The sequence below is a fragment of the Eubalaena glacialis genome, chromosome 3 (genome assembly GCF_028564815.1).
Source record: "Eubalaena glacialis isolate mEubGla1 chromosome 3, mEubGla1.1.hap2.+ XY, whole genome shotgun sequence".
Lineage (NCBI taxonomy): Eukaryota > Metazoa > Chordata > Mammalia > Artiodactyla > Balaenidae > Eubalaena > Eubalaena glacialis.
The window spans coordinates 80,497,068-80,522,660 of NC_083718.1; the positions used below are offsets into that span (position 1 = coordinate 80,497,068).

At 45.3% G+C, this 25,593-nt stretch overlaps 1 long non-coding RNA gene across 2 annotated transcripts; it reads right to left on the minus strand.

Annotated features, from left to right (window-relative positions):
- Positions 1 to 12,204: 12,204 nt before the first annotated feature.
- LOC133088109 (uncharacterized) lies at positions 12,205 to 25,470 on the minus strand. 2 transcript variants are annotated; one of them, XR_009700492.1, is made up of 7 exons: positions 25,384 to 25,470; positions 20,974 to 21,096; positions 20,517 to 20,804; positions 19,983 to 20,024; positions 17,093 to 17,262; positions 14,505 to 14,556; positions 12,205 to 12,681 (listed from the first exon to the last, which is right to left on the minus strand). It is a non-coding gene; the product is annotated as an uncharacterized LOC133088109 (long non-coding RNA). The 2 variants fall into 2 exon arrangements; XR_009700491.1 differs by lacking the exon at positions 20,517 to 20,804.
- Positions 25,471 to 25,593: the final 123 nt, after the last annotated feature.

The window sequence follows — 25,593 nt, forward strand, 5'->3', positions numbered from 1 at the left end:
CTGGCCCCGAGACTCTCTCTCACTTCTTGGTCAGCAGGATGGCTGTTTTCTAGCTCCTCTGCAGGTGGTGGGGCAGGGGGAGGAGGTGGGGGAGGAGAAGATGTCTGGTCAGCAGCCTTTGGATAATGATTCTCAGATAATTCAGCATCTGGGGTATCCTCCCAGGTCCAGCCTTCTGCCCCAAAGGTTCAGCCTGCTTCCTGAGCCCTGTTTGGGAGCGGGGGTTGCCCTGGGTTGCACAGGCAGGGACTGGACAGGCCCTTAAGGGGGAGAGTCTTCAAAAGCAGCAGAATGCGAGAGAGAAAGAAGGAGTGAGCTGGGCCTTCCCAGCATCTTCTGGGAGCCTCCACCCTGATGCCAGCCTCCTCCATCTCTATTCACCTGTTGTCTCTCGTAGTCTCTCTGAATTCCTCTGAATCTTTGATTTTCCCTCTCCTCTGTTGCTCATTCATTTATTCAACGAATATTCACTTAGTGTCAACCCTAAGCCAGGTCCTGAGGCTGTGACCTGAGGTTCTAGTCACACGTGTAACATGGTTGGGTCCTGGATGCCTCCAGACCTGGCAGGTGTTAACCCTTTATTTGTTGGATTGTGGGAGGTCTAGAGGGAGCCCCCTGGAAGGGCCAGGATAGCTGGGCCAACCTCTTGAGGGCATACTTGGAGACCTTTGGGGAACTGCTAAATACCATCTTTATAGGAGGATCTTGGTATGTGAACAACTAATGGGTACCATCTGGTATCACCCCTGGTCCAGCAGAGAGCAAGACCCTGACAGTCCTCCCCTTTTGAGGGTCCCCCTGGCCCACCCGCCCCTTCTGAGGGCTCTCCTGGCAGGCCTACACCTGTGAGGGCTCCCCTGGCCCACTACCCACTATGGAGAATCTCAGTCCATGGTTTTCTTTTGGATTGCCAAGTGCTGTCAGGGCCCCTGGCCCTTCCTCCTGCCTTCTCTGGCCCTGAAAACTCTGATGGAATGGGGGGACTTCACCTCTCACCCCTTTCTCCACCCCTGACCTCCTCTCAGAGCCCAAACTCAGTCACCAGCTCCCATCCTGCCTGGCCTGGGGTCTGCCCAATCTTTGACCTTGCATCTCCAGTTTCCAGCTGTGACCAGCTGGGCACTTGAGGGTGGCCAAGGGGAACTGGAGTCTGCTGCTTGCCCTGGCCCAGCCTGGCCAGGCTGTCCACGGGGACCAGGGTTTGGATTACTGAGTAACTCGGGGTTGCTTGGAGCTGTTCTCTACTGGGGTCACCTCCTCCCTACTCCCTGCTTTCTTGGCTCAGGGATCCCCAAAGCCAATTGGCTCCTTTTGCTCCATCGAGCTATCCCCAGTGTTTATGGGGAACAAAAGAGAAAAGCAGCAAAGCACCAGAATCAGTAAGACACTTGTTTGTTCATTCCTTCATTCATTCAATACATCTTTGCTGTTATGACCTCAGCAAATTGTTGAGCTCTGAGTCTCAGTTTCCTTATCTATAGGAGTAATAATATTCCCTTTGTGGAAGTGTTATAAAGATTACAAATAATTGATGTAGAGCGTTGGCATTTTCATAAGCAGTCAACAGATATGGTTATTATTGTTCTGATTGGCTGAGCAGAGAGGGCAAATGGGTTGCTGACTCCAACATACTACGGGCACATGCGCCTCTGGGGACAGGAAAGGATGGAGGGGGCAGACACAGTCTTGATGTGTTTTCCTGTCATCGGCTGGAGGCCGTGACCAGCAGAGTCTGGGGCCTAGGACAAGCATATTCAGAAAGGGCCATCAGACCAGCAGCCCCTGTGACACAACAACTCTTGAATAGAGGAGATTTGGGAGAAGGCAGAGCCTTCATTCATTCAACAAACATATTGAGCACCTACTGTGTGCCAGACATGGTGCTAGGGGCTGGAGATCCAGTGGAACGAGATATATCCCTGGGTGGGGGTGGGAGGTCTATCTGGGGGGGATGCAGGTGAATCAGCAGGCAATCGCATTGCCAAGGGTGATAGTGGGGAAGACAGGTCCTATGGGGACGCAACTCATGCTGGGGGTGATCAGCAAAGGCTTCCCAGAGGAAGTGATGCTTACCTTGAGATCTGGCCTAATTTCACAGGTAAGGTGGAGCAGAGGGATTCCTTTTTGTCTAACAGTCTGGTATGAAAATAGAAAAAGAAGCTATACTAGAGAACTCCTCAGCACCCACTTTCTGGGGGTGGAAAACCCCAGACCTCAATTTTTCCCCAAAACCACAGCCACAGTGGCACCATACAAAATATTGTTGTGTTTACATACAGCCAATGGTAAAAATCAAATATGGCTTTCTGTCCCCAGAGGCTCACCAAAATAACTTCCATGTAAAAGATTGCCAGAATCAGATTACTTGTGTTTGTTAAGGTTTCTTCATCTGTAAAATGAAAATGACAATATCTTGGGAAAAAAGTTTGTCAGAAGGTAGTGATATCCAATTAAAATGTTTTCCATTCATGTAATACATGTTGTTTGCATTCCTGCTATGTGCCAGGTGCTACGCTACGTGCTAGATTCTGGAGGAATGTCCTCCACGCTCCATCACCATCAAACAGAGCAGAATCATGCTCTGTTCTCAGGATGCCAAGATGGATGAGATGTAGTCTCAGTTACCAAGGCCTGACAGCAGCTCTGCTTCAGTGGTGCAATTCTTGCGATCCTGTTGGGGGTCTGTGATCAACTCCTGACCAGTAAAAGTTTCGAAAGACAGCAAAGAGCAGAAGGTGAGAGCGTGGCCTCAGAATGAGAGGGACAGAGGTCAGAGTCCCAGCTCTGTCCAAAAGAGATTTTGGAGAAGTTGCTTACCATGCCTTGAACCTCAGTTTCCTCATCTGTTACATGGAGATAATAATACTAATAACCCCACAGGGGTTGTTGTGAGGATTAACGCCCACAAATCACGTGACATGTAGTACGCCTTCAATAGTACAGCCATGGTTGTGACTGTTGATCAGCACTTACAGCCAGGGAAGTCCCTCAGTCCTTAGTTTTAAAAATATAATTGTGTTCAGTTAATTCTCAAGTGCCTGACTGGAGCCACTTAAGAGAAAAGCCAGGGGGGACTTCCCTGGTGGTCCAGTGATTAGGACTCAGCCCTCACTGCAAGGGCCAGGGTTCCATCCCTGGTCGGGGAACTAAGATCCCACAATCCATGTGGCACAGGCAAAAAAAAAAAAAAAAAAAAAAGGGAGAGAGAGAGAAAAGCCAGGAGGGAACCTAGGGTGCAGTGGAATTGCATCTAGAAATGGGTCAGGTGGAGGTGACAGCAGTTAAAGGGAGTGGGGAGATAAGAAGCCACATCCCCACCCCAGCTTCCCTTCCTCAGTTCTCCTAAGGATTCTGCTGCCACCACCAAACCAACCAAAACTACACTCTGCCCTGGACAAGCCAGGAAAGCCGGCTCAAGCCCTACTACCTCCCTCTGCCAGGAGCTGTTGTTCAGGCATCCTGGTGTTGGACCCTTGCTCTCCTAGGCCAGTCCCATCCTCCCCTCCCCAAAAGTGAGTGACACTTTGTGATGAACACCTCTTTTCTCTGGAAAGGGAGCAGTTGGATAGAAATATTCTTTACATACAACCCAGGACAGTTGTAAAGGTTGGAAGCACATCTTCTCTGCCCCGGGCCTGAAGCAGCCGGGATGGAGGTGGTAAGATGGTTCCATAAGGTTTGACAAGAGCTGCAGAAGAGCGATCAGACTGGGCTGTGATCAGGTTCAGCCTCCCTGGGGCACATCTAGGGACGTGGGCTGTCTGCTCTGATCTCCCTTCTGCAGCCCCGCCAGCGTACCAAGCTCCTGAGACACAGAGGAGAATGTGGGATCTGAGTCTCTTAATTCTGTTAAGCAAGGTCATGACCATTCAGCCGTTCATTTCGTAGCTATTTATTGAGCCATGCATTGCAAGGTCAAGCAGGCCCTGCTTTCAACCCTGAGGACCTGGCAGTGAACAAATAGACATTGTCCTTGCCCTCATGGAGATGCTGTTCTAGTGGGGGAGACACACAATAAACACACACAGATAGATACATAAGATGTCACGAGAGGTTTGTTGAAGAAAACAAAGCTGGGCTAGAGGATAGAGTGACAGGGGTGCTGCTAGGCTGGATTGCTAGGGAAGGCCTCAGGAGGGATGGAAGGAAGTAAGAGGGGATCTTACAGACTGATAGGCTGAGGGAACAGCAAATGCACTGCCCCTGAGGTGGAACAGCAAGGAGTGTGGCAAGAGCCCAGTGAGCAATGGGGCAGTGCAGGAGGGGTAGCGGGGGCCAGCACACGGAGGGCTCAAGGCCCTGGTGAGGAGTTTGGACCTTACCGTAAGGATAATAGGGAGCAATTTGAGGGGTCAAGAGCAGAGAAATAATATGATCTGATGTATTATTTTAAAGGATCCCTCTGGCTGCCTGGGGAGCAGGTAACCAGTCCAGAGGCCACTGCTGCAATCCAGGCAAGAGCTGACGGTAGCAGTAACAGTGCAGAAAGCAGTCGATTCTGGACGTATTGGGTTGGCCCAAAAGTTCGTTCCGGTTTTTCTTTAACGTCTTACGAAAAACCCCAACGAACTTTTTGGTCAGCCCAATATTTGGAAGGTAGAACTGACAAGGTTTACCGAAGGATTGGATATGAGGTGAGAGAGAAAGGAGTCGCTATGGACCGAATTGTGTGCCCTTAAAGTCATATGTCAAAATGCTAACCCCCAGGGTGATTGTATTTGGAGACGGGGTCTTTGGAAGATAATTAGGTTTAGATGAGGTCATGAGAGTGGCCCCCTCATGATGGGATCAGTGCCCTTATCAGCAGAGACACCAGAGAGCTCCCCCCACCTCTTTCGCTCTCGCTTTCACTCTCGCCCTCTCTGCCAGGTGAGGACAACAGCAAGAAGGTGGCTGATTGCAAGTCAGGAAGAGAGCTCTCACCAGAAACAGATCATGCTGGCACCCTGACCTCAGACTTCCAGCTTCCGGAACTGTGAGAAAATAAAGTTCTGTTGTTGAAACACCCAGTCTATGGTGTTTTGTTATGGCAACCTGAGCTGACTAATATACGAGTCAAGGATGGTACCCAGGTTTTTGACCTGAGCCACTGGTGGCGAGCCCATCTCCAGCAGGGAACCGAGAAGACCCCTCCCAAATGCAGCCTGTTTCTCCCCCCAGGCTAAGAGATTCGCTTTCCAGACTCTGTACTTTAGTTCCGGCGGGTAATTAGTTCGGGCTCTTACCCGCGTGCCCCTTCTTCAACTAAAACAGGACTTCACCTTCAAGGCCCACCTCAAGTATGATTCCCTGCCTTTGGGCTCCTTGCCGTGTGCTCCCCAAATTAGAGTGCTGGATGCCCCGTTGGGATTTATACCTCCACCCCTTCTCTGGACTGGGCCACCTTGAGGGCAACCCCTCTACTGGGCATGGCATGGTCCCCACACCCAATTCCTGACTGAAATGTTGGGCTGAAAGGAGACAGGACTTTGACTCCACCAGGGTGAGTCCTTTCCCGCTGCAGGGAGTCCTTTCCAGATCTCCATCCTTGAGGGCCTGCCCTTCCCTACTGCTTCCTCTGCCAGGCCCTCCACCCTGAGACAGCTGGTCAGCTGGCAATGGAGCTAAGTCATCACACCAGTCCCCACCTTCCTCTGCCAACACCTTCACCCTAGGCTTGCAGCTCCAGCACTCACAGCTCAAGCCAGTAGCGGGTTAGCTCCCATGGAGGGGGCAGGCCGCACCCCTCCATCTCTGTGGCCGTGGGCAGCGATGGTGGACAGGAAAGAGGGGGACCCTGCCCTGTTGGCTGGGCTGGGTTCCCTGGCTGGCTCTCAGTGTGCTCTTCACCATCCTATCTTCTTAGCCAGATCAGTTTGTAAACAGTATTATCCTTCCCACTTACTCATTCAATAAATATTTATCCATTTAAGTATTTCATTTTATTAGCCATTTAAATATGCAGCAAATGGCTACTGAGAGCCAGCTATGTGCCAGGCACTATTCTATGCATTGGTCATACAGCAACGGGAAAAGCTGCCAAGAACAGGAACAAAAAACCCCTGATTTTTCACTAATGTGAAACTTACTAAAGTTCTTTTTAACTGTATTGTTTTAAAATGTGTCACTACTGGGAATTCCCTGGAGGTCCAGCGGTTAGGACTCGGCGTTTTCGCTGCCGTGGCCCGGTTCAATCCCAGGTTGGGGAACTAAGATCCCGAAAGCCGCACCACGTGGACAAAAAATAATAATAATAATAAAATGTGTCACTACTTGAAACTGGTGGTCTGACGGCATCAAACTCCTGCCAAGTGGTTTGCAAATATCCGATGACAAAACCCAGAAGATCCTGAGTTCAGGAAGGGAGAAGCTGGGCCAGTGGGGTGGAGGAGTGTCTTGGGGAAATGCTTCCAGAGAACTCCTCCAGGGTTCTGAGTCTCCCCTTCCGATATTCATTTTTACAAGCTCTGGACACACCTGAAGTTCCGGATTCAGTTAGAACTGCCACATCTGAGATGAGCAATAAACAGAGAGGCAGGTTCAGATGAAAACCACAGGAGGGTGTTACAGGAACTGGGGCTGCTTTATCTGGGCAATGGAGATCTTAGGTTGCGGGGGCTGGGGACGGCACTATTGGTTCCTGTCTTCACCATGGAATTGGCTTACTAAGTGCTTGGAGAAAGCTGTAGGAGTCAGATCCAGGTTTAGCTACAAGAGCCTTCTAGCACCCAGGCCTGCTGCCCTGGGAGGAGACGGGGCTTCCTGCAGCTGGGCTGGAAGCTGGGTAATTCCTGGCGGGAGAATCATAGACACAGAGGGGTAGGGGACCTAAAGCACACTCACCAGAGCCACTGCGGGAAAGTTGAAAAGGCTCAGCAGATGATTGTGAGAGACCCCATATGGCAGCAACCACTCCCTCAAGTGAACGATGCTGGCCTGGTGGAGACACTGGATGAGTGTCCCTCTGAATCATTTGGGTTGGGGAAGAAACTCTGAAAAAATACCAGTGCCTGCCTCCACCCCCAGAGACTTTGATTTAATAGGTTTGGGTGGAGTCTCAGCACCAGTATTTTTCTTTTAAAGCTCTCCAGACAATTTCAATGCGTAGCCAGAGTTGAGGATCGCTGATCTAGACCAGCACATCAGCCCCCTGCCACCGGGGAGCTTGTTAGAAGGGAGAGGTTGGGAATTCCCTGGTGGCGCAGGGGTTAAGAATCCGCCTGCCAGTGCAGGGGACACGGGTTTGACCCCTGGTCCGGGAAGACCCCCACATGCCGTGGAGCAGCTAAGCCCGTGTGCCACAACTACTGAGCCCACGTGCCACAACTACTGAAGCCCGGGCGCCTAGAGCCCGTGCTCCACAACAAGAGAAGCCACCGCAATGAGAAGCCCGTGCACCGCAACGAGGAGTAGCCCCTGCTCGCTGCAACGAGAGGAAGCCCGCGCACAGCAACAAAGACTCAATGCAGCCAAAATTAAATAAATAAATGAAAGAAAGAAAGGAGAGCTCTCAGGATCTTCCCCAGACCTACCGAATCAGAAACTCCAGGTGCGGGGCCAGCAGTCTGCACAGAACAAGCCCTCTGGGTGATTCTGATGCACGCCGACATTTGGGGAACTTTCAGGTCTTTTCTAGCTCTAAGAGTCTCAGAACCTCAGGGAAACAAAGGTCGATAATGGCTTACCCTCTTCACCAAGGATGTGTGTTCATGGTTTAACCTGCTTAGAGAACAAACCAGTCAAACCAGTCAAACCTGAGATCACAGAATGGTTTCACTTCTTTGTTAGTGTCTCACTTTGTGAAAAATCCAAACCAAAAACTACCTATCTTCAGACTTTTTCAGTAAGTGTTCAGTTTGGCAGCAAACAGTGGTCCTTGAATCAGATGCACCCATCACCTCCTGTCTCAGAAAATCTACTACTTGAGTCCTTAGGACCCTACTGTCTGCTTTATGAGGTCTTCACTTATGGGACCCTGCCATCCCCTTGGTTTTCATCCCATCCCCAGGAGTCAGTGTCAGTACACAGAGGGAAGGACCTACCAGGCAAGAGTTGGCCCAGCTCACCCAGAGAAGAAAGTGGTGGCAAAGCAGGCTTGAGCAGATGTCAGTCCGGGCACCACTGTTCATTCAGTGGAAAAATGCCAATGTGTCAGTGGTAAAGGGAAGGGAAAACCAAAACCCTGTGTCAGAGGAAGCCCACAGCAGAGGGCTTATTTGCAGGGAGGTAGTTTAGCACTCCGTGCTGGAGGTTCTGGATGAGACTAGAAGGCTGTGAGGATCCCAGGGTTTCCATCCGTCAATTCCACCCCACCCCCTCTGCCCCAGTGTAGAAGAGAAGGAGGGACCCAGGCTCCACTCAGAGATTTTTCTCCGGGCCTTTCTCTTGGCCTCAGAGCAATTAGAAAGGCCCCAGAACCCAAAAAGGAATCAAGCCCTGGAGAGGAAGTAATGGCAAAATCTAGGATCTCTAGGATACAGTCAGGTAAGAAGGAAGAAGAACAGTAGTTAGTGAAATCTCAGCCCCATTGAGAGGAAAGCCAGGAGGAGAAGGACACTGGGGGAATGCCGCTCAGGCACACCAGCCATTTTCCTTCTCCCATACCCCTCTGTGCAATTCCCTCTGAGACACTGTCATGAGGATGTCCCAAAGGCACTATCACGTGTTATAACAGGCACCTATTCTGTAAATTCTCTGGACCCTACCTCTTGCTCCACCTAATGCTGCGGTGACAGTTTCATACAAGCTTCAACCAGCTAAGTGCAGGTACAACCTCTCAGTGTCTCTCCTTGGAATCTGTGCCACCCCTCCCATTTATTGCCCTGGGGCTTCTTTGCAAGAACCTACAAAGACTTATGCATGTGCAAACTGGAAGCATGGGGGTGCTAGGGACTGAATGTAGCCTCCCAAAATTCTAAACTGAAACTGAAACTCTAAGTTGAAACTGAAACTCTAAACTCTACCCCCTCAATGTGATGGTATTAGGAGGTGGGACATTGGGTGGAGCCTCCATGAACGGGATTAGTGCTCTTAAAAAGGGACCCCAGAGAGCTCTATCACCCTCTTTTCACCACGAGAGGATACAAGAAGTTGGAAGAGGACCCTCACCAGAACTCGACCAGGCTGGCACCCTGATCTTAGACTTCCAGCCTCCAGAACTATGAGATTAAATTTGTTATTTATAAGCCACTCAGTATACGGTACTTTGTTTTTTTGTTTTTTGTTTGTTTATTGAAGTATAACTGACTTACAATATTATATTAGTTTCAGGTGTACAACATAGTGATTCGATTTGTATTTTATTTTATTTTGTTTTGTTTTGTTTTTTTGCCACGCCGTGTGACTTGCAGGATCTTAGTTCTCTGACCACGGGTGGAACCCAGGCCCTCGGCACTGAGAGCATGGAGTCCTAACCACTGGACTGCCAGGGAATTCCCTCGGTATCTTTATACATTACAAAATGATCACCACTATGGTACTTTGTTATAGCATCCTAGACTGATTAAGACAGGGAGTTACCAATAGTGGGGCACTCTTGTCCAGCAGGGGTCAGGAGCCAATAGATACATTTCCCCTTTTCATTACCTCTTTTCATTTCATTTCATTTCTCAGAAATGGTTCTGAGATCCATTTCATGAGGCTCCTCAAAAGGTCCTGTGGGATTGAGCATGAGTCACCTGTAGTGGTGGCCAACTGAATGATGCATCTTTACATCATCTTTCCCTTCTTCCCTGTCCACTCCGCTTGTTCTGCATACCTTCTCTCTGGATCGCATTCCCAAATAAACTACCTGCATGAAAACACTTGATTCAGGCTTTGCTTTTGGGAGAAACTAGCTAAAACAACTGGTTCCAGACTAGAATGAAGACTATCAGGATGGGATTTTGGAGCCGGATCACTTTTTAGTCAGATGGCAAAAAGGATTCCATTGTTGGTAATTCCTGGTGTATTATAGCATCAAATAACTAAGATTCTCACCCGTGGTGGACTGGGATGTGGTAAAAGGTGAAGTGCTGGCATTTGTGATAGCTATGACCCTTTAATGGCATGGGGGCAATGGTAATTATAAGGGTTGGCTGGCTTTTAACTGCTTTGGAAGTCTTCAAAAAAAAGAAAATTATAGGCTCAGGTCAACCAACTAACAACTCAAGGCATACCACGAAAGTCAGAGAGCCTCTTTGGCAATGTCTAAGGAGACTCTCATCTAAGTTGCAGGGCAGACAGTGAGAAAATCAGATACGGGATCTAACTGAGGGTAGCAGAACAGCAAAGGAGACTGAACGCACAGCACCAACAGGTCTCCTATATCAAAGTCAGGACCCTGATAGGAAAAGAGTAAGACTCAAAGACCTGGAAGAGACATCTGTGCGCATGAACCTGAGAATTCTGAACCTCCAGCTTCATCTGAACACTCCAGGTCAGCAGAAGCAACCCTCTCCCCTTGCAGAGATTAGCACCACCATCAAATACTTAAAGGATACAGGGATGGTAGTTTTGTTGGGATAAAGTGATGGATACATAAGGGTTCATATACTATTCATTTGTCTGGCTCCTGCAGAAGCCAAACAGAGTGGATGATAATGGGTTACCATAAATTTAACCACATGGTAGCCCCAATCATAGCTGCCATACTGAATGTGGTATATTTACTGGCCAGCTTCTAGCATTGATATGTGACTATTGGTCTGGCAAGTGTGTTCTCTATCCTCCTTGGTAAGGATGGTTTAAAGCAATTTGCCTTTATATAAGAAGGACAGCAGTACACCATCACTGTCTCACCCTAAGATCATGCTATCTCTCCTGAGTCTGCAGGGAACTCAATTGTCTTGACACGCTGCCCAACATATGCCAGTCCACTCTATTGATGATTTACTAATTGGACTTGATGATCATGAAGTGGTAAGTAGTTTAGTAAGACTAGAAGATTCAGGCTCCTGACTGTGTGGCTGTTAGTGTGACTGATGCCATCTTGGGCCCTTACAGTTTCTCCTGACCTTTCGCTGACCCTACCCAGGACTGTAGTGTGCAGTGAATCACTTCTCTGTCATCAAGGGCTTTGTAGTTAATAGATATTGCCTAATAATCATTCGGACTAGGTAGCCTCTATGCTCTGTTAGTCCCCAAACAATGATGAAAAATCTTCCCTGACGTATTCCCAGTGCCCACAGGACTAGTTACCCATTCACAAATCTTAACTTAGGAATGTACGTCCTGTTTCCAAGCACCTACCCCCATAGCCTAGGTTAACTATAAAATTATCCCAATGGCCCCTCTGCGGTATGGAAAGCAGCTCGATCCCAATCCCACCCACTGATCCACTGATTATATGGAGCTGCCTCGTTTTTCAGTCTCAAGATGCCTTCTCAGTTTGGTGGGTGCTTTTCATTCCCTCTGTCCTCCAACACTGCAACATTGAAGAAATTTTTAGGGATCCAATAATCTGAGGTATGCCAGAACATCTCCCCTAAAGTGAATGACAAATAGTTGCATTTTGTATCCCTTACCACTAAGAAGAATGGTAACTGGCAGAACTCTTTAGATTTTGGAGGCAACATATCCCACACATGGGAATATTGCTCCAAACCATTTATTAGGTGACCTGAAGGGCTATCAGTTTTGAGTGGGGTTCAAAGCAAGAGAGAGCTCTATGGCATGTCCAGGATAGGATTGAAGCTGTCCTGCCACTAAAGCCACATGACACAAAAAAAACACAATGAATCCAAAGGTCTCTACAGTGGATTAGAACATTGTAGAGAGTCTCTAAAAAGCCCCAATAGGAGGGCTGTAACACAGACTCAGGGTTCTGGAGCCAAACTCCGCCTACTGTGAAAAAGAATGTTATCATTTGAAAAATGGGCTATAGGGCTTGAGCACAGACCCAGCACTGACTATGGGACATTGAGTGACTATTCATCCATAGCTACTCATCTTGACTGGGTATTATCAGATCCATTGAGTCATAAGATTGGGAGGGCACAGCAGCAATCCATTGTACAATGGGAAAATGGCATATTGGGGATTAGGCCTGAGCAGATCCAAAAGACCCATGCTAATTACACCAACTGGTGGTCCAGACTGTCTATGTCCTTTGCTCCAGTGCTTTTCCCTCAACTCATATCTATGGCCTCATGGGAAACTTTCCAAGACCAACTGACAGAGGAACAAAAACTCAGGTCTGATTTTGAACACTTCCTATATATTTGATATTAAGGTATTATTGCTATTTTCAAGTGTAATAATAATGTCGTTTTTCAAAAGCATTTATCTTTTAGTGATACATACTAAAATATTTACAGTGAAATTATGTAATGTATGCAACTTGTTTAAAATATCATGAGAGGGGAAATGAATGGCCATGGTTAAGCCTGAGTTAGGGATAGATGGGAGTTCATATACTATTCTATTTACTTATGTGTATGTTCTAAATTCTCTGTAAATCAAAGTTAAAAACAACAACTCAGTCTGGTCCAGAGATGGGTCAACATGATACACTGGGGTTAGCTGTAAATGGGCTGCTGCTGTATCACAGCCTTACTCAGGGGTGGCCTTAAAGGACACCATGGAGGGAGATCCTTCCCGGACCAGAGCCTTGAGCATCGCACCTAGTCAGTCGTTTACTTTGTATGGCAGAAGTGGCCTGAGGTCGAGTATACATGGAGTTCTGGATGGTAGTGGTGAATGGCTTGGCTGGTTGATCGGGGCCTGGAAGGAGAAAGATTGGAAAATCAGAGACAAGGAAGTACGGGAAAGCAAATATTGGTGGAAAATTTGGGAAAATAATTAAAGTAACTTTTGTTTCTAGTAATCAAATTATGTTCCTAACAGTGAAAGAAGGGTAATTTGGCTCTTTCATCCTTGAAGATGTTTTCATCTAACACTACCTTAGCCTTTCCAATCAAAGCTAAGGACAGCAGACCCTGAGAGTAGCTCTTCCTCTCATGGAACTCTTAGCCTTGTGGTGCCCAGAGCTCTATTCTCTGCCTCTTCATTCTCTAGGTGATCTCCTCCAGTTTTGTGGCTTTCAATATCATTAATATACTGATGTCTAAGGAATTTTTATCTCCTCCCAAGCCTCCCCCCTGAATTTAAGTCATGTATCTAACGGCCTGGTGGACATTTCCACTTAAATACATAACAAGCATCACAAATCTAACACAGTCAGAACCTTGCTTCTGCATCCACCCCTTCCTATTCCTCCCCCAGGCTTCTCCATCCCATAAATGACAACTCTATCATTCCAGCTGTTCAGGTCAAAAATCTATCGTCATCCTTGACTTCTCTTTCTCTCATACATCATATCCATCCATCACCAAATCCTGAGACCTATACCTTCAAAATATATTCAGACTCTAAACGTTTTTCACCACCTCCGTAGCTACGACCCTGGTCCAAGCCGCCTTCACCTCTTGCTCGGATTATTAAAATAACCTCCTCCTCCTCCCTTGCCTCTATACAATCTATTCTCAACAGAGGAGCTAGAGTCACCCTGTCAAAATAAATGTATTTCTGATCACATGACTCTTCACAATCCTCCAATGGTTTCCCATTTCACTCAGAGTAAAAGCCAAAGTCCTGGGCTTCCCTGGTGGCACAGTGGATAAGAATCTGCCTGCCAATGCAGGGGACACAGGTTCGATCCCTGGTCCGGGAAGATCCCACATGCCGCGGAGCAACTAAGCCCGTGAGCCACAACTACAGAGCCTGCGCTCTAGAGCCCACGTGCCACAACTACTGAAGCCCTTGCGCCACAACTACTGAAGCCCGAGCGCCTAGAGCCTGTGCTCCACAACAACAGAAGCCACTGCAATGAGAAGCCCGCGCACCGCAACGAACAGTAGTCCCCGCTCGCTGCAACTAGAGAAAGCCTGCGCGCATCAAGGAAGACCCAACGCAGCCAAAAATAAATAAATTAAAAAAAAAAAAAAAAAAAAGCCAAAGTCCTTAAAATATCCTGCAATGCCCTACACATCATCTGGGATTCTCATCACCTCTCTGATCTCACCTCCTTCCACTCTTCCTTGCAGTCATGCCATTGCAAATATCTTGACCTGTTTGTTCTTCCAGAATTCCAGGCATGCCTCATGGCCTTTGCACTTTCTGTTCCCTTGGCCTGGAATGTTCTACTCCTATATGGCTCATTCCCTCTCTACCTTCAGGTCTCTGCTCAAATGCTACTTTATCAGTAAGGCTTCCCTTACCTCCCACGATCTCCCCCTTCCCCCCATTACACTACACCAAGGGTTTTCACAATGTTGGTTTCAGGACCCCTTTACACTCTTAAAAATTGAGGACCCCAAACAGCTTTTGTTTATATGGGTTATATCTCTCTATATTTACTTTGTTAGAGATTAGAACATTTAAAAATATTCATGTATTCATTTAAAAACAATAGCAACCTCATGTTAACAAATATTTTTAATAAAAATAACTATAATATCCAAAACAAAATTAGCAAGAGCACTATTTACATTTTTACAAATCTCTTTAATGTCTGGCTTAATAGAAAAATAACTGGATTCTCATACCTGTATCCAATCTGTTGTGATGTCACATCCATGTAGCCTCTGGAAAACCCCACTGTATACACATGAGAGAATGAGAATGAAGGCAAATAATGTCTTAGTATTACTTACTACAAAAATTGTCTTGACCTCAAGGATCCCCTAAAAGGGTTTTAGGAACACTCAGGAGTCCCTGGCCCCATTTGCAGAACTGTGTACTACACTATATTTTAATAGTTCTTATTGTCATCCAACATAACTATGTATTTACTTGTTTTCTTACTGTCAGTCTCCCTGCACTAAAATGAAAACTCCATGAGATGGAGACTTTGTTCTGTCCACTGCTCTATCCCAAGCTCCAGGATCAGTGCCTGCCACATGAGAGGCACCCAGTAAATGAATGAATGAAGAAATGAAGAAAAAAGGAACAACAAATGTTATCATTTTTAGGATTATCTCATCATGAAGAATGCAGTGATGCTGTAAAACACCTCATTTTTAAAACAATTCCATTGATGAATTTATCCTGGAGTCTCAAGTACCTATCACCCAGATAAGACAATTAACCACCTATGATCAATTTTATTTCATCCACACCCCAACCCAGGCCCCTCTACCAAGGTTCTTTCGAGGCAAACCACAGACATCATCTGTATATGTTTCTGTATGTATCTCTAAACATGAGGACCCTTATTTTCAACATTTTATTATGAAAATATTCAAACATATATTATAGTTGAAATTTTTCCAGTGAAAACTCATGGATAACCAATACCTAAACTCAACCATAACATTTTATTCTATTTGTCCCATAATTATCTATCCATCTTTCCATCTATTTTTTTTTTGATGCATTTCAGAGTGAGTTGCAGACATCAGTATACTTCACCCCTAAACCTTCTGTATGCATATCATTAACTAGAGGTCAATATTTGTTTACAGTTTCTTTTTTTTTAATTAATTAATTTATTTATTTATTTTTGGCTGTGTTGGGTCTTCGTTTCTGTGCGAGGGCTTTCTCTAGTTGCGGCAAGCGGGGGCCACTCTTCATCACGGTGCGCGGGTCTCTCACTATCGCGGCGTCTCTTGTTGCAGAGCACAGGCTCCAGACGCGCAGGCTCAGTAGTTGTGGCTCACGGGCCCAGTGGCTCCGCGGCATGTGGGATCTTCCCAGACCAGGGCTCGAACCCGTGTCCCCTGCATTGGCAGGTGGATTCTCAACCACTGCACCACCAGGGAAGCCCCTACAGTTTCTCCTTAAGGTAAAATTTACATCCGATGAAACGCACAAATCTTAAGTGTACCATTTGATGAGTTTTGACAAATGCATACATTTGTGTAACCCAAACCCTATATCAAAATATAGAGCCATCAACCAGAAAGTTCCCTCTGCCCCTTCCCAGTCAATTCTCATTCCCACTCCATCCCCAGAGGCAACTGTTGTTTTTAGTTTTTTTCCATCATATATTAATATTGTGTGTTCTAGAGCTTCAAATAAATGGAATGGTACAATGTGTGCTCTTTTCTGCAAGATGCCTATCACTTAATGTAATGTTTTTGAGATTCATTCATGTTGTTGAATGTATCAGTAGTTTGTTCCTTTTTATTGCTAAGTAGCACTCCATTGCTTGAATATAACATTTTATCCTAACCCATCTATCATTATGAAATGTTCCTCTTTATCCCTGGCAGTACAATTTGTCGTTTTTTTCTTTTTCTTTTTGGCTGTGTTGGCTCTTTGTTGCTGCGCACGGGCTTTCTCTAGTTGCGGCGAGAGGGAGCTACTCTTCATTGCGGTGTGCAGGCTTCTCATTGCAGTGGCAGGAAGAACCGACATCTTTACAAGGTTGAGTCTTCCTTGGGACTTCCCTGGCGGTCAGTGGTTAAGAGTCCGTGCTTCCACTGCAGGGGGTGTGGGTTCCATCCCTGGTCAGGGAACTAAGATCCTGCATGCTGGGCAGTGCGGACCAAAAAAAAAAAAAAAGGTAGAGTCTTCCTATCCATGAACATGGAATATGTTTTCATTAAGCGTGACTATAAACTTTTTTATTGAATATATTTGACAAATAACATTGTGTATATTTAAGGTATACAATGTGTTATTTTGATATATTTATGTTTTGTAATATAATTGCTGTTGTAGTGATACTTACCACATTACATAATTATAGTACAATATTGTTGTCTAAATTCATTATATGGTGCATTAAGACTATGGCTTACAACTACTGAGCCCACGTGCCACAACTACTGAAGCCCGTGTGCCTGGAGCCTGTGCTCCGCAACGAGAGAAGCCACCGCAGTGAGAGGCCCACGCACCGCAACAAAGAGTGGCCTCCGCTCACCGCAGCTAGAGAAAGCCCTGCACGCAGCAACAAAGACCCAACACAGCCAAAAATAAATAAATAAAATAAATAAATTTATAAAAAAAGACTATGGCTTATTTACTACTTGTTGCAAGTTTGTACCCTTAAACAACATTACTTTTTTATCCCCCCACCCCCATCCCCTGAAAACTACCATTTTACTTTGCTTTTCTTTATTGTTTGACTTTTTTAGATTCCACATATAAGTGATATCATACAGTACTTGTCTTTCTCTATCTGACTTACCTCACTTAGCATAATGTGCTCAAGGTCTATCCATGTTGCCACAAATGGCAGGATATCCTCTCTTCTCATGGCTGAATAATATTCCATTGTGTATACATACCACATCGTTTTTATCCATTCATCCTCTGATGGGCATTTAGGTTGTTTCCATACCTTGGCTATTGCAAATACTGCAATAAACATGGAAGTGCATTTATCTCTTCGAAATACTGTTTTCATTTCCTTTGGGTATATATCCAGTAGTAGAATGCTGGATCATATGGCAGATATATTTTTAATTTTTTTAGGAATCTCCATATTGTTTTCCATAGTGGCTGGACCAATTTACATTCCCACCAACAGGATATAAGGGTTCCCTTGTCACCACATCCTCACCAGCAACTGTTGTCTTTTGTCTTCTTGATGACAGCCATTCTAGTGGGAGCATGACTCTTAAATTTTAAGTGTGAATGGAGAGATCACTGGCTAAGGGAAGAGGGGACCCCATTCAGACTTTATTCAAAAATTGCATTCTGGGGACTCCCCTGGTGGCGCAGTGGTTAAGAATCCACCTGCCACTGCAGGGTACACGGGTTCGAGCCCTGGTCCGGGAAGATCCCACATGCCACAGAACAATTAAGCCCATGCACCACAACTACTGAGCATGTGCTCTAGGGCCTGTGAGCCACAACTACTGAGGCCTGCGTGCCCTAGAGCCCGCGTGCTGCAACTACTGAGCCCACGTGCTGCAACTACTGAAGGCCATGCGCCTAGAGCCCGTGCTCCGCAACAAGAGAAGCCACTGCAATGAGAAGCCCGCACACCACAACGAAGAGTAGCCCCTGCTTGCCACAACTAGAGAAAGCCCACACGCAGCAACGAAGACCCAACACGGCCAAAAAATAAATAAATAAAAATAAAAATGAAAAAAAAAAGTTAAAAAAATAAAATAAAAATGAAAAAAATGTTAAAAAATGAAAAAAAATTGTTCAAAAAAATTGCATTTTGATGAGGATGAGATGATGAAATAAACATACTTCCAGACATAACTTATCCTTCCTTTTTCCAAGCAGTTTGGTCTAAACTTATCCACAAATATCTTTGTAAAATTATTTAAATTATTTCTTTCTCTTTCTCCATGGATAATAGCTTAATCAGAATTTTTTCAATGCCCAACCCCAATTTCTCAAGCTTCATTTCAGCCTTATTCCTGCTCAGTCCTCTTTAATTATACAGAATAAAGAAGTCTCTCTGAAAAACCCTTCAAAGAGTTGAAGCCAATGTGAAGTCCTCTTCTCAATCTCTGCTTTCTCACTTCCTCCTCATCTCTGTTTTCAAGCCTAACTCTCCTTTCATCTTCTCCACATTCCACGGGAAAATAAACCTCTGGAAAAAGGACCCAGTCTCAATCTCAAGAATAATTTGCCAACACATCTGTAAAAGAAAGTGGTGACTAATGTGGCTCAAATGGCTAAGCCAAACTCAGGTGTCCCCTTCTCAAACACTGAAACTTATGGCTGGACTTAAACCCTCATTAAAGCTAAACTGACTTCCCAACTTAGAAATTTCAGGATGCAGTCTCTTGGTGTTTCAAGCTCAAGACTAGTCCTTCTCTGTAATTTAGCTCAGATTTACCCATTGCCTGTCTTTATTTCTAAACCCTTTATCCAGACCCTGGTAGTTTTGTATCAGATTACTATTATTAATTAGTGTAGGCCTCTCCACTTCCATTCTCCCTTCACCCCAAAATGTTCTACCCATTATATGTGCCTTGCTGCTATTTGAAAGCCTCCAATTGCTCTCTAGTGCTTCAAATAAAATCAGAGCTGGGACTTCCCTGGTGGCACAGTGATTAAGAATCTGCCTGCCAATGCAGGGGACACGGGTTCAAGCCCTGGTCCGGGAAGATCCCACATGCCACGGAGCACCTAAGCCCGTGTGCAACAGCTACTGAGCCTGCACTCTAGAGCCCGTGAGCCACAACTACGAAAGCCCGCGCACCTAGAGCCCGTGCTGTGCAACAAGAGAAGCCACTGCAATGAGAAGACCGTGCACCGCAACGAAGAGTAGCCCCTGTTCACCGCAGCTAGAGAAAGCCCGTATGCAGCAACAAAGACCCAACGCAGCCAAAAATAAATAAATAAATAAAATAAATTTTTTTAAAAAAGAATGAAAATCAGAGCTTCTAACAGTTGTTACCGGAATAATTCCCCAGGGAAAGCTGCTCTGTCTGTTCTCAGCTGCTCTACATTGTGCCTCATATCTTATATTCTGGGCATAAAAAACTCTCTTATCCTAATTTTTGATGACTTATTCTCCTACCTCTAGGTCTTTGTCCAAGCTTCCCAACTGACATGGAACTACCTTACTTCATCTGTCCATGCCATCCAATGCAGCTCCTTCATCAAGTGGCACCACTTCCTCCAGCAAGATTCCACGATTGGTCCAGTATCCTACTAACCTCTATCTCCGAACTTCCATTCCCCCTCAGAGTACCACTAAATTTTACAATGAATTTTTTTTCTTATCTGCCTCGTTAGATAGTAAATCCCCCAAAACTCTCTCTTCTGTAATATGTATCCCCACGTGCCTTGTATAGTGCTTTGCACTCAATGAGCACTTACTATGAACCTGTGAACTAACCAACCACTTGTAGAATATATATGCCCAGATTCCACCAAGGGTTTACTGGGAAGAGAGTAGGGAAAACATACACAATAACTTTGTTCCACAATTCATTTACTAAATTGGGGCAGGTGATTTAACAACAGATTGCAAGATAAGGTTGGGAGAGAAGAGTTCTGGCTTTCTCTCCCAGGAGCCAGTTGTGTCATGGATGCTTGTAAATTTTCAAAAATAGCCATCTGTTGTTGGGCAAGCTGGGTCTCAAGCTGGAGACTGGCATACATACATTCTAGGAGTCCTAGGCATTCCTTGGGCTTGTGGTCAATTCCTGAAGGAAGAGCAATGGAGGTGCAAAGGAGACAAAAGAGAGATTTTATAATTGTACTGAGGTGGGAAGGGCTCTAATAAGATGACCGCTCTAATCTTTCTGGGCACAACTCAACCCAGATGCAGCTGTGCTCAGCTGTCACCTTCTCCATGAAGCCTACCTGGCCACCCTATTTGAAACCAATCCACTGGAACTTATTACCCACTCTCTTGCTTTATTTTTCCCTTAGTACTTATGATTATTTGGCATATTTTGTAATTAGTTACGTAATTGTTTTTAATTGTAATTAGTTATGTAATCCCCCTTCTAGAATGTAAGCTCCAGGAAGGCATAGATTTTTGTCTGATTTGTTCACTATTGTGTCCCCAGCACCTAGAACAGTACCTGGCGCGTAAGTGTTCAACAAATATTTGATGACTGAATGAAATGGTCTGAGAGTGAGGCCTAACTTCCCTTTCAAGAGCTCAGGGGATGCCTCAGCATTCTTCTTACCTGACATAGTAAGGTCATCAGCAGTGATCCGAAGTTCTTCCTGTTGTCTAACTTTGACCAGTCTCGCTGAAATCAATTCTTTTTCTAATGTTTTCAACTACATTATCCGCATCCAGCTCTTAGTTAACCTTGGTAGTTATTTATCCACTGTTTGTGTATTTATTGGTCTTGACTTCTTTGTTAAACTCTGAGGTCCTCAAAAACAGGACTCATGACTGTCTAGTGCGCTGTTTGGCTTCCCACAGGTATGCTAAATACCCACTGATTTCGCCATGGGAGGATGAATAACTGAAATGCAAAGAAACTGAGCTAACTGTTACTATTTCCTTCCTTGGCCACTTTTCAACTAACATTACTAGCAAGCAATAAAATTTTCAGCCAGCTCCAGCCACCTCCTCCATACAACCTTTCCCCCTGCTGAGTCCATTTGGGAAATCCACCCTGCATCCTTCCTTACCTGAGGACAGCTTTGTTGCCGGGATTTTCAGGCAAGTGGCTGGTGGGGAACTTGCTTGAAGATTAATAAAGCTGGGGGTGGGTTTGGCTCAACAAAGAGGCACAGCATTACCTTCCTCTTTGGCTAGAACAAAATCAGAGGCAATTAAGTCAGAGTTCATTCTGACAAGGGACAGCCTAATTAGATCCCTGCGTCTGGTCTATGAATGCAAGTGCTGAGACCCTGGCCTGAATATCTTCAAAGAAAGTTATATAAGACAAAAGAGAAACCATAGTGGGACTAAGGGAAACCAGGCAGGGTTGGGATAAGCTAAAATCTAATTTGCTTATATTCTGCAAGTTCTTATTGATCTGTGCTACATGCTGACTACTGTGCTGAATGTTAGGGCATACACAAGACATCTAAGACATGGTTTCTTAGGTGTTTAACACCTACTTAGGGAGACGAATCAGACACTGGTGAAATGGTGATATAACAACATAGGACATAAACAATGAGTCTGACAGTCTCGGGTGAAAGTAAGTCCTTTTATCTTTTAGTTACACTAAGATGTGATTAAATGTAAAAATGAATGTTTTTGAAATGGGGTAAGATATCAATATGAGTACAACAGTCAAAGGAGACTCCAGGCAGGTGGAGGATATTTATTGGACCTTGAAAACAGGAAGCTTTGGATAAGTGGAAAAGATATTTCAAGTGGGAGAAAAAAAAGATGGCGTGAGCAAAGGCAAGGAAGCAAGAATATGGCTAGAAGGATGAGGAGCCCTAAGAAAGTGGCCAGAATTAGAGGGTGGAGAGTGGGAAAGCAGAATGGGTCATGGAAGACCCTTTCCAATAGCAAATCTGAGACTTTCTCAGAAAGTCACTGAGCCTTTCAGGATTAGAAAATATGATAAAATTTTTACTTTAATTAATCCACTGGGATTAAAATGGGTTGGACATGGAAGTTCTCAAAGGGGAAAACAGATTACCTTAGGCAAAAATAGTTACGTTAGAAGGAAAATTTGATTTGTAGGGAGAAAACCATGAGTCCTATAGGAGACATATGTTATTTCTGTCTACTGAGCAACCCTTGCTCTGGAAAACTACTCTTTCCCCAGATTCCAGGTCATACATACATCAGGCCCCTCTCCATATTCCAACGGGAAAAGGCATGTGACCCAATACAGGGCAATCATGGTTTCCTATCTCCCTTGGCAACTGTGACTGATTGAAGGGATAAGCACATGAGGCAAACTGGGCCAGTCATTCCTTGGGATTGATATATAGATTCTGTGTCAAAGCTTGCTTTCCTCTGATTTGCTATGCTGGGAAGATGTAAATTTGGGGTCAATGAAAGCTACTGAATTTGGCTAGCATGCTATGAGAAGCAGATACAAGCAAGAGATTAGAGAGGAGAGAGTGCAGGAGAAAGATGGAGAGATGGGCAGATAGCTACAGGCACTGAATCCCCAGTTCCAGTTCCTGTGGTACTGGTAGCTCTTCTTCCTGTTCTCTGACTACCTCAGCAACCTCCCAATTGCACAAGCCTCTGAATTTCCTTTCTCACTCAAGGGAATCTGAGTTGGGGTAATGTCATATTAACATAAATCACATTTTGGACATATTGGATCTGAGGTGAGACAAGACAGTCCAAATAGAAATGCCTAGAAAAACAGCCAGAGAGAAGGCACTGAGCTCAGGTGAAAGGTCAAACTGCCAGGCCAGTCACAAAGAGGTGATGAAGGAACTGCAAAAATACATTAGCTCTCCAAGGTCAAAAACTGTGAGAGAAAACTGGACCTTTGGGGAACTCCTCCTCAGGAGTTTGGAAGATGAAAAGGAAGTGGCAAAGTAGACAGAGGAGCAATGGATGGAAAGGCAGAGCAGCTGGTTCTATGAAAGAATTAAAGGGGTTGAGACAGTGGGGAATCCATTATTCACTATCATAATGAGATCAAAAAAGGATAAAAAATTGAATTCATTCATTCATACACATAAGAGACAGTTAAGTGCTTACATGTATCAGCCACTGAAGATACCACAGTGAGCTAAACAGACATGGTTGCTATTCTCATGGAACTGACAGTATTGCAGTTTAGACAGTCATTAAGTGATCAAGCACCATCAGTTACTCTTGGTGAGGGAAATCCATTTTTTTTGCCCTGGGTTTGTGGATTTTTCTGAGCCCTACTGTAGGTCTTCCATCTTCTCCTCGCTCCTGCTCCAGAGTCATCATCTCATTTGATGGCTCACTCAGCATGGTAAGGAGCTAGAAGGTGAAACTCAGGCCTCAAGATTCTTCTCACCATTTGAAAAATTTGTGAACTTCCATGCAAATGCACTTCTAATTTGGGCCCTTCCTAGGTGTATGAGGATGCATTTTCTACTGAACTGTAAGGTTTGAAGAGTATGTTACACACAATCCATACTAAAGGAACCATATTTCTGACTAGACAATGTATAATAGAGGATGAGGTTGGGGAGCAGCCAAAGGAAGCAGAACAGAGAAAATAATAAAAGGTGATTTACATACAGTATCTTATACATTTCTCATAATGACCCTATGAAGTAGGTAGCTTTATCCACTTTTTTTGAGAAAACTTAAGTTAGGAAATTTGCTCAAGATTCCACAATTAGTATGTGGCAATGGCGGAATCAAATCCAGGCCTATAGACTCCAAAGTCATGCTCCTTACCATTGCACAATATAATCTGTGAAAAGAGCTAGTTCATTTATGTTCAAGTTATGACAGAGCAGGCCTCTCAGATAAAGTAATCTACCCCACCTAACAGTTAAGTGAATAGGCTCTGGAGTCAGATGGTCTCAGGCACTTCCCTGGCCACCAGTGGGACTGTCCCACTCAGTCTGAGTATCTGTTCACTCTAGCCAACAATATGTCTTCTGTTCTAAGTATTAAGAGGAGATACAAAGTAATAATTAATATATTCATTCAACATATAATTATTGAGCATCTGGGACTTTCCTGTTGGCACAGTGGTTAAGAATCCGTCTGCCAATGCAGGGGACACAGGCTCAAGCCCTGGTCGGGGAAGATCCCACATGCCACAGAGCAGCTAAGCCCGTGCGCCACAACTACTGAGCCTGCGCTCTAGAGCCCGTGTGCCACAACTACTGAAGCCCGCGTGCCTAGAGTCCCTGCTCCACAACAAGAGAAGCCACGGCAATGAGAAGCCCGCGCACGGCAACGAAGAGCAGCCACCGCTCACCACCAACTAGAGAAAGCCTGTCCGCAGCAATTAAGACCCAAAGTAGCCAAAAATAAATTTAAAAATTTATTAAAATATATTTAAAAAATTATTGAGCATCTATTATTTAACAGATTCAGTTCTAGCCACTGGGAATACAGGAATGTTCCCATTTAGTGGGAAATGCAGAGCAAATACAAATACTTTCCAATTAAATAAGTAACAGGAAAAAACATACATACAACTAGCTTCATTTTCCCAAAAGCTGAGCAATTAAGGAGGCCTGGTTTTAAGGGAGAGGAAGCAGGGCCTCTGACACACACCTCTTCTGTTAGTAGGATGTCTAGAATGCTGCTCCATCTGAACACCAACGGGTGTGGTGCCTGGGAAAGAATCACATGACCACCGACAACCCATGCTATTATTTTACTATTAACAACTTCATAAGTTCTCCCCAGCAGAGCTCAGGCTGTTCCAATTTGGGGAGGAAAAAATGTGAAAGGGTGTACTGTTCTATCTCATGGCCAAATATAAGTAATTGTTCTTGAATTGATCTTGGTCTCACAGCCCTTTCATTAGTTTGGAAAACATGTTTCTAGTAGTACTGCAGCCTTTTTTCCTGGACAAAATAGTACTGTAACCATGCCCAAACCTTAAGAGTCTCCTATGAACGGGCAAATATTCTGTGTTCTCTCATCGTTTTAATTTCTGTAATATCCGTCCTTTTCCTGTCTTGTAAGGTAATTTAAAAACTCTGGCTCCCCAACATCTCTAATGCACCGGGAGATGAGGAGGGCAGAGGAGGGAATGGGCGTGGAGAAAGAAAATCTGAGAGCACTACAGGGAACACTTGAAAAAGTGTTTTAGATAGGATAACTCGGGGAAAAAGTAAGCCATCACCCTCCGGTACCGCTCACAGCCTCAGCAGAACACATTTGCCTAAGAAGGTAAAGGTCCACGCACAGCAACGAGTCAGAAACAATAAACCACAATTCCCAGCGTGCCCGAAAGAACAGTTACCGCCCAGCCCAGTCCGATCGGACTACAACTCCCATTTCACCCCGCATCAAACCGGCCAGGTCTTCCCGCAACTGCCGGTTTAAGCCCCGCCCCTCTATCCCTCCCGGTTGCTAAGGCTGGAACGAAAGCGTGGAAACTGTCACGCCTTTCTTGACCTTCGGGACCCGAGAGGAGCTGAGACGCAAGAGTTTAAGGACCTCACCTGCGGTGTTAATCGAAAGCCTCAACCCCAGCAACCACCCTTGTAGTTGATACACATGCGCAGTGGCATGCCGGCCAACTGCCCGAGCCTTGGCGCTTGCGCAGAGGTTCGCGCTGCACGCGGCCGGGAGCGGCCACCCTATTGCGCAAGCGCCTGTGCCCTCTCTATCTAGCTTTCCCTGCGTTCTTACGTAGGGGGCGGTGCTAAGAA